Source organism: Lactuca sativa, chromosome 2, assembly GCF_002870075.4.
Source record: "Lactuca sativa cultivar Salinas chromosome 2, Lsat_Salinas_v11, whole genome shotgun sequence".
In the NCBI taxonomy this organism is placed as follows: Eukaryota; Viridiplantae; Streptophyta; class Magnoliopsida; order Asterales; family Asteraceae; genus Lactuca; species Lactuca sativa.
This window is the reverse complement of record NC_056624.2, coordinates 162,691,959-162,701,820: the sequence shown is the minus strand read 5'-3', so window position 1 is coordinate 162,701,820 and position 9,862 is coordinate 162,691,959.

Here is a 9,862-nt window from a genome sequence, read left to right as displayed (position 1 = left end):
TGCCAGTTCTCGATCCTGATCCAGATCCGGTCTCAAGACGTCTCGAATAATCCATACCATAACAGGGAACCAACTTCCAACTAAACCCCAGGGGTTGTGACTTCTTTGCTACGCATATGAGTCCTGTGCTTTCAGTAGTACGGGCCTATACTACCTTCCACACCTACCCATATTTGTCTCAAGTATCACCACAACACCCTAACAATATACATAGACATAGTGAGCACTTAATCCTCACTCCTAGAGGAAAGCTAAATATCTCATAATTGACCTACCGATCCCCTGCAATCCAACCATCCATGAAACTTCCACCAACCTTGCAGCACTAAGGTATGCTAGTCATACATAACGCTGGACCCTATAGACTTTCGAATATCCAATCCTACCCTAAGCCCCCAATCAAACAAGAATAGAACATAAGGCCAAATCAAACATTCTCAGGCTATAAGATCTTAGTTATGTATAACCATGATGCATACACTAAACAACTATAGTAATGATGTCAATCTCATATAAAGGAAACCCTAGGCTAGCAGGCATCATGTAATCAGGCAATTCAATTCTACAATTACTGAAGATCCCTAGCCTAGTACTAGCATGCTGTTCTAACATATCATAATATCAAATAACCGTATGGTATTTTGGGGTCTACTTACTGGCTCTGGTTGATCGTACACTTCGCATCCTCTTTTACTTATTTTGAAAACCATTTAAAATCATTTTGAAAATCTTTCCTTGATTTGAGACTGGATTCACACGAGTGTTCCTCCAATTCACTCAAACCAAGGCTCTGATACCAACTTGTAACACCCATAAAATTCGAGCCAATTTAAAACTTTTTAAATCATTTAAAACCCTTCAATTATTACAATTTGTTTTCAAAATAGTTTATACATCAGAGTTCCCAGAAATCATAATCATTAATCGAGGAAGTGTATGGTCACGCCTTCGCTTTCCCGCGGCCATCCGCTGAATGTGAAAAAATAAACTGAAACTGTAAGCCCGAAAGCTTTGTGAATTACCCCCAAAATACCCATACACACAATAATACACATAAAATAACAACAACATATTATGGGTCCAGTCAACCATCGAGTTGGAATACCCCAGGCCCTCAACCAACCTGTTGAAATGCCAACATACTATGGGTCCAATCATCCTTGGGATGGAATACCTAGGCCCACAACCAACAGGTTGGAATGCCCACATACGATGAGTCCAATCATCCTCGGGATGGAATACTCATAGCCCACAACCAATAGGTTGGAATGCCCAGGTCTATTGGCTTTCACACAAAGCACATAAGCCTCAACCGCCAAACAAACATGTGCACAAATAACAGTCTATAGACAGACAAACCGATCTAACAGATCATAACAACATAACAACATCCTATCTACCCAGATACTGATCTAGCGGATCATAACAACATATATCATCCTATCTACCAGGATACCGATCTAACAGATCATAACAACATATAACACCCTATCTACCAGGATCCCGATCTAACAGATCATAACAACATATAACATCCTATTTACCAGGATACCAATCTAACATATCATAACAACATATAACATTCTATCTACCAGGATCCCGATCTAACAGATCATAACATCATATAACATTAGGATAACAATCTGAAAAGGGTCGGCCTTGGTGCCTTAGACCCTTGAGTATAGTGAGGATAACTCACCTTGCAACTGACACGTTGAAGAGATAAGCTCAACTCTCGGATCATCTTCACAAACTCCACCACCTATATCCACCATAGAACCTTATCCATAAATTTCCAATTTCCCAAAATGCCCCCAGAAGTCAACTAGTCAACCCTTGGTCAAAGCCCAAGTCAATGGTCAAGGTCAACAGTCCATGTTGACCTCAACTCGTCGAGTACAACTATCCACTCGTCAAGTTCCTTGAATAACTCTTCAACTCTCCAAGTCACTAAGTGACTCGTCGAGTTCCTAATGTGTGCGGCTGAAAACTCCTTGGCCAACTCGTCGAGTTTCCCTTGCAACTTGCCATGTTCATGCGTGCCAACAACCGGGAAAATCCTAACTGACTCGCCGAGTCCACGACAATGTTCATCGGACTCGTCGAGTCCCTTCAGTCCATTTTCCATTTAGATGTTTTTTAAGCCATCTTAAGGTTCTATATTGTAGATCCGGCTTCTCAAGGCATGTTTATCACGTAAAGTTGCAAACTTTAATTGCATGCAAGGCTCTAAAGTCTTATACTGACAAAACTAAGCTTGCAATGGAGTTTCACACTTAAGGAGGGGTTCATACTTGCAAAAGCTGATAGCTTTATGGACTTAGAGACCCAAGAAAGTTCAAATCTGAAGTCACAACTTCAGATTTGAGCTCATGCCAAGAATAGCTTCATAATATGCTAGAAAAGTCCAAATCTTTAACCAAATGAGATCTAGAATGAAATGAGGTCAAGGTAACGAATTGATACCTTCCAAAAGATGCCAACTGAGGTAGATATCAGATCCCTACATGTTCCTTGCTTCTAGCGACTTTCTCTCCAAGCTCTCCTTACAAAGATCCTCCTTCCAAAGCTTAAAACACATAAGAATGATGCACACACACGGATTAGGGTTTATGGACTATCAAGAGGCTGTAAGTGGAGGATGAGGAGGCCAATGATCCTTTAAATAGGGTGCAAAACTCCGAAATTTAGGGTTTCATCCTCCAGCTCCTACTCGTCGAGTCCCTTCTTGGACTCGGCGAGTAGGTCACTTAAACACGTGGACCAGCCCGCTGCTACTCGACGAGTCAGGCAACCAGCTCGTCGAGTAGAACTTGAAATCATGAGAAATTATAACCATAAATTGATACTCGAGAATCGGGGCGTGACAATCAAACATACAATAGGCCACGCGTAACACCGATTGGGCCTCGCCTGACATCGAGCCCCACTCGGAACAGATCTATCAATAATATGAGATGGGCCCCGCCTCATCACATTCATCAGGACCTGCCCGACATTCGTACAGACACTTAAAGCACATACATGTATCACTAAGATAGATAACATATAATAAACTTATCAGGCCCCACCTGGCATTAGGCCCCGCCCGATTTACATATCTTATATTACACAAGCGAGAGTCACACAGACGACTAGCGTCCTAATCCTAATAAATCATGGGCTGGAATTGGTGCATTTGACCTGCCAAGGACAATGAGGAAACTCGCCTCAAGCTGCTGAATATCTCAGATAAAAGCTCAGACTGCTGATCCGGAAAATCCCCACGCTAACCAATCAAATAAAGCCAATTAATAAGTGGGCCATAAACCAAAACTATGAATCTCATTCAATTGTCCAACTCCCAATGTAAAAGACCATTTTAGCCTTTCATCACTTGGCCCAAAACCAAAGCCCAATCCAATAGCTCCAAAAGCCCTATAACCTTAAATCCTTAATAGTACCTAAAGCCCATTATGGGCCCAATCCAAGGAGGCCTAATGCCAAACAATAGCCCAAAGTCCAGAAATGATCTAATACCATAGAAGTTTAAGGTCCAAGCCCAATCAATACAGAACCCATTTAATCCAAGCCCATCACTTTATTGGCCCACTAGGTAGCGTACGCTTGGTGTACCTAGCTTGTACACCCAACATATGCGATTGATCTAGAAACGGGGCTCGCACCCAGTACGCACAATGTATTGGCCGGACTCCATGTTCTTTCTCAAAAGTCTTAACTACTTAAGAACTTAACATCCAATTCTCGAATCAACATCATATTAAGGCCTTAAACCATAAAGTCGAAGACTTTAAGCCTTTGCATGGCTAAAAACATTCCATAGACCAATTCTAGCACTTTAGCTCCATTAAGAAGAAAATTAATCTTGAATGGTTGAACTAAACCATCAAGCTATCATTTTTATGTACAAGGGACCTCAAAAAAAATCCTAGATCTATCATCACAAGCAAGGCTTAAAGGACCCAAAAAAAATGCACAATTAAGGCCCTAAACTAGATCTATCATAAGGAACCATTAAGTTAGGAGCTTTATACCTCAAATAGATTGCAAAGTTGATGAAGATCGTGGATCTTCAAGTTCGAAGTCCACCAAAGCTTCACCACCAAGCTTCACTTCCTTTAAGGACCCAAAAACCACTTCAAAATCATACAATGCCTCACAAAAGCTCAAATGAGGCTAGGGTTTCGTTCTTAGGGTGTGGAGAGGTGGAGGTTGACCATAGGATACTCCTAAGGCAACATAAGTTGATTAAATAGAGGACAAACCCTAAAAATTAGGGTTTGCCCCTACTTAGCGTACGCCCAGCGTACGTAGGTGCCTCCACGTGCAACCCTCAAGCCAATACGCCTAACGTACTTGGATAGGGTCCAAAATGAATGGAATTTAGAAATTAAGGGTTAAAAGGAACCCTCGATGATGAAGTCTGCTGCGGTAAATAACCCCAGATAATGCTCCCTCATCTCGTCCTCAGGCTCCCACGTCCATTATGAACCCTTGCGGTGCTGCCACTACACCTTCACCAACTCGACAACCTTGTTCCTCAAGGTTTTCATCTTTCTGTCAAGAATTGCCACCCGTCTCTTGATATAGTTCAGACGATCATCCACCTGAATATCCTCCAATGGAACCACTGCAGAATCATCAACCAAAAATTTCCACAACTGAGAGACATGAAACATGCTATGGATCTAACTAAGCTTCTCAGGAAGATCCAATCGATAAGCAATCTGGCCTACCCATGCCAAAACCCTGAAAAGACCAATGTACATAGGGTCCACTTTTCCCCTCTTCCTGAATCGGATGACACCTTCAAGAGAACCATATCCCCAACCTGGAACTCTAGATATGATCGACGTTTGTCGGCATAGCTCTTCTGCAGACTCTAAGCTGTCTGGAGTCTACCCCGAACCTAATGAATCAGTTAGGTAGTCTTGACTACCACTTCAGTACTCCCCATGAATCGCTGACCAACCTCACCTTAACATATCATGGTCTTGCACTTCCTCCCATAGAGCATCTCAAAAGGATGTCAATCAATGCTGGCGTGATATCTGTTGTTATATGAAAACTCCACCAAAGGGAGATACGTATCCCAAATCTCACCGAAATCTAATACACATGCCCGTAACATGTCCTCTAAGGTCTGGATAGACCCCTCACTATGTCTGTCAGTTTGCAGGTGGAATGCCATGCTGAAATGCAGAGGAGTACCCAACTCATCATGAAACCTCTTCCAAAACCTAGAAGTAAACTGTATGTCCCTGACTGAAACCACTGAAACCGACACCCCATGCCGTGCCACAACCTCCTTGATATAAATGTCAGCCAACTTCTCGGCAAAGATGCTCCACTGAATCGGAATGAAATGCGCTCTTTTGGTCAATCTATCCACGATGTCTCATATCAAATCTACTCTGCACGCTGTCTGTGGCGATTTTATATTGAAATCCATGGTAATCTCTTCCCATTTCGATACAGGAATGTCTAGTGGCTGCAACTTTCTGTGAGGTCGCTGATGTTCGATGTTGACTTGACTACAAGTCAAGCACCTCTCCACATACCAAGCCACATCCCGTTTCATACATGACCACTAATAGTCGAGCCGGAAATCCCTATACATCTTTCTTACTTTGGGATGGATAGATAACCTCAACTTGTGTGCCTCCTCGATTAGAACATGACATGCACCACCCCAATAAGGAACCCACACCCTCCGATGGAGAGTCAATAACCCTCGACTATCATAATCAAAGGAAGCCACCTGACCCACAATGCGCTCACGCTTTCGATGCTCTTCCTTCATAGCCTCAACCTGAGACTCTCAAATCTGCTCCAAGAGTGGAGTAATCACTGTCATTCTCAAACATATATCCCTAATCGGAGCCGCGGCTGAGAGCATCGACCACCACATTGGCTTTCCCCGGATGGTAAAGGATCTCACAATCATAATCCTTCACCACATCCAACCACCTACGCCGCCTCATGTTTGGATTCAGTTGGTCTATCAAATACCTCAGGCTCTTGTGATCTGTGTAGATAGTACGACGGACCCCATAGAGTTAATGTCGCAAAATCTTGAGGGAAAACACCACAACCCTAACTCCAAGTCATGTGTCAGATAATTCGTATCATGAGGCTTCAACTACCTTGAAGCGTAATCAATAATGCGACCCCTCTGCATTAGAACTGCACCCAAAACCTGTTATTGACGCATCACAATAAACCACAAAATCCTCAAAACCCTCAGGCAGGGTCAGAATCGATGCCTCACATAATATCTATCTCAAGGTCTCAAAAGCCACCTGTTGCTCAGGCCCCCAACGAAAAGTGTCAGTCTTCTCCGTCAATCGGGTAAGAGAAACAACTATCTTAGAGAAATCCTGAATGAATCTCCGATAGTTACCTGCCAAACCAAGGAACCTCCTAATCTCAGATGGAGACTTCAGAACTTCCCATCTCATCACCACCTCGACCTTGGTCGGATCGACCAAAATACCGTTCTAGTTGACAAGGTGCCCCAGAAACTGCACCTCGGTCAACCAGAACTCACACTTGGAGAACTTCACATACAATATCTCCCTCCTCAGTGTCTCGAATACCTCCATCAAATGCTCCTCATGCAACTCCTGGGTATTGGAATAGACCATGTTGTCATCAATAAACATAGTCACAGATCGATCCAACATAGGCATGCATGCGCGCTTCATGAGGTCCATGAACGCGACAAGAGCATTAGTGAGCCTAAAGGGTATCACCATGAACTCATATGTCTATAACAAGCCTGGAAGGCCGTCTTCTACACATCATCCTCTCTGAACCTCATCTAATGATATCCTGAACGTAGATCGATCTTGGAGAACCAAGATGCACCCTAAAGCTGGTCAAACAAGTCATCAATCCTCGGGAGTGGATAACGGTTTTTCACTGTTAGCTTATTCAGCTCCCCGTAGTCCATACACATCCGATGTGACCCATCTTTCTTCTTTACAAACAAGAACAAAGTTCCCCAAGGAGAACTACTCGACCAACTGAATCCTTTGTCTAACAGTTCCTGCAACTGTCTAGACAACTCCTGCGTCTCTAGGGGTGGTAAACGATAAGGTGCTTTGGCTATCGGAGTCGCACCGGGAACCAGGTCAATCTGAAACTCTGCTTGCCTCTTTGGAGGCACTCCAAGAAAGTCATCCGGGAACACATCTGGATATTCCCAAACAACCGACACATCATCCACATTCGCCTTGACCTTCTCCCTAATATCCATAACATAGGCGACAAATCCAAAACAACCCTGCTGAACATAAAACCGGTCCATGCTGAACACCCTCTCCCTGAATCACCAACTCTCTCCCTTTTAGGGTTCGAATACACACCAAATGCTGCTCACAATCAATCATTGCCCAATTAGGGCTCAACCAATTCATCCCTACACTAACCTTGCCACCACGTAGGGGAATAGGAACCAAATTAATTGGATACCGCTCGCTGAACAACTCTAGGACACAACCCCGATGAACCCTTGATACTTGTATCGGACGATCATCAACAATCTAGACCTCTAATGGACAATCCAGCTCCTCCAGAGCATCAAGAAACCTCTTGCTAAGCGCAAGAGATACAAAAGATCGGATAGCCCTCGAATCAAACCATACCAAGGCAAAGATACCGTTCACAAGGAACAATCCTAAAACAAAACACACAAATATAAGCATAAAATCAACATAAATAAAGAGGTAAGGAGAAGATACATACCCGTGACCACATCAGGTGCTGCACGAGCCTCCTCGGCTGTCAGCTGAAAAGCCCTACTCCTCACAACAGGCACATCTGCCTTGCCCTACCAGCCATCGGTAATCCGTAAAGTTGTTGGAGCGGGTGCTACCACTGGTCCCGTTACTGCCAAAATCGAGCAATTGGCCTTCTTATAGCCCCTCTGGGTGGTAGTGGTTATGGCAGTGCAATCCTTGCTGAAGTCACAAGTATTGCCACACTTGAAGCATCCAAAACCACCCACCCTGCACTCCCCATCGTGTGTCTTGCCATACTTGTTACAACGGCCCCGACCCTGATAGCCTCTCGATCTCGAATTAATCGAAAACCTTAGGCCTTTTTTCTGAACTCCCTGAACCCTGAACATGATAGGGCTTCCTCTTCCTCTTTATCTCCAAGTCAATCTCTCTCTCTCTCTCTCTATATATATATATATATATATATATATATATATATATATATATATATATATATATCTATCTATCTATCTATCTATCTATCTCTAGCTCTCACAATCATATCCTCTAGTGTCCTGCAACTGGATCGGGTCACAAATTTCCGAATATCACTCCTCAACATCTCATGGTATCTCGCCTTCTTCATCTCCTCATCTGCCACATACTGCGGATCCAACAACGCGCTCTCACAGAACATAGCGTTGATCTCAGCCACCGTCTCAATAGTCTGGCGAAGGTCCTAAAACTCCCCCGCCAACTACTACACCTCAATCACCGATGCAAACTCAGCTCGAAATCTCGTCACAAATTTATCCCATGTCATGGAATCAACCACCTCATCCCTACAGTGCGTTCAACCTCCTCCCACCAATCTCGAGCTCTGTCTTTCAGAAGACAGGAAGCAAGTCTAACCTTTTCCCCATCAGGACAACTACTAGTGCGGAAGGCATTAGCGACATCCCCTAACCAACGCCTACTCGCGATTGAGTCCTTCTCCTCGAAGAACTCCAGATCCCCACATGCCCAAAACTCACGGAAACTCAACGTGCGAGCACCCATAAATGCCGCCATCTCAGAACGAAAGGTGCCCAAGCGCTCCTCCAGAACCTCCATAATACCCTCCTCGGTCGTTCCAAAGATCACAAGAGTCTACTCAAGTATGCTAAGGGTGATCTCGGATAAAATGAACTCCCACATCGGCCCATCCAACGGTCCGGTCCTAGAGCCCAAACCAGAACCACTGTCAGAACCTCCTCGTGTGGCCACCATACTAAAAATAGACCATAAAAATCATCAGAACATACATATATACATAACGAGGAGTCCCAAAACCTACAAGCTTCCCGGTATCATCGTGACTTCCCTTGAATCAAGTACGGATCCTATGCTTTCAGTAGTACGGGCCCATACTACATTCCACATCTATCCGTACTTTCCTCAAGGTTTGACCCGAATCCTCCAAGTTACTTCCCTTATCAATTACTACAATCCATAAGAAACCAATGCTCCCAACACCAAATCTCTTCCTAGTTTTCCTAGGGCAATCACCACACCACTCTCCGCCATCAGCTGTAAAAGGAAATCCCCTAACACCCTTTAACTAGCTCATAAATACTATTACACGTAACTGACACCAGATAATTCTTCGAATAAAAGGTCTCACACTACAACGGTTGGACTCAGACAAGTGCTGCGTAATAGAGTTAAAATCTAACCCTCTAAAATTTTCTAGTCTTAATAACATGTAACTGAACATATTCGTTTACCAGTTAGCTGAAGTTAATTGGAACTCCTAAAAGCACAGAGCAAGTAACATTCAGACATCGAGTAATAAAAAACAAGCATAACCTAATAAAGCCATCCTATCACTGATTGATTAGTACTAGAATGCAAGTCTATAAGCCCATACAACAGGAATACAAAGACATCTCTTCTAGTATTCTATCATGCAATCCTGAGCAGATCCTTAGCCCAAATCTAGCATGCGTTTCACAGATTCACAATTCAAAGCATAACATAAAACATGTATGGGTATTTTGGGATAACTTACTTGAGCTCAGTTGATTGCATGCACCACACCTCTTTCTTTCATTGGAAAATTCTTTTTATAAAACATTATTTTATGAAAAATCTACCAA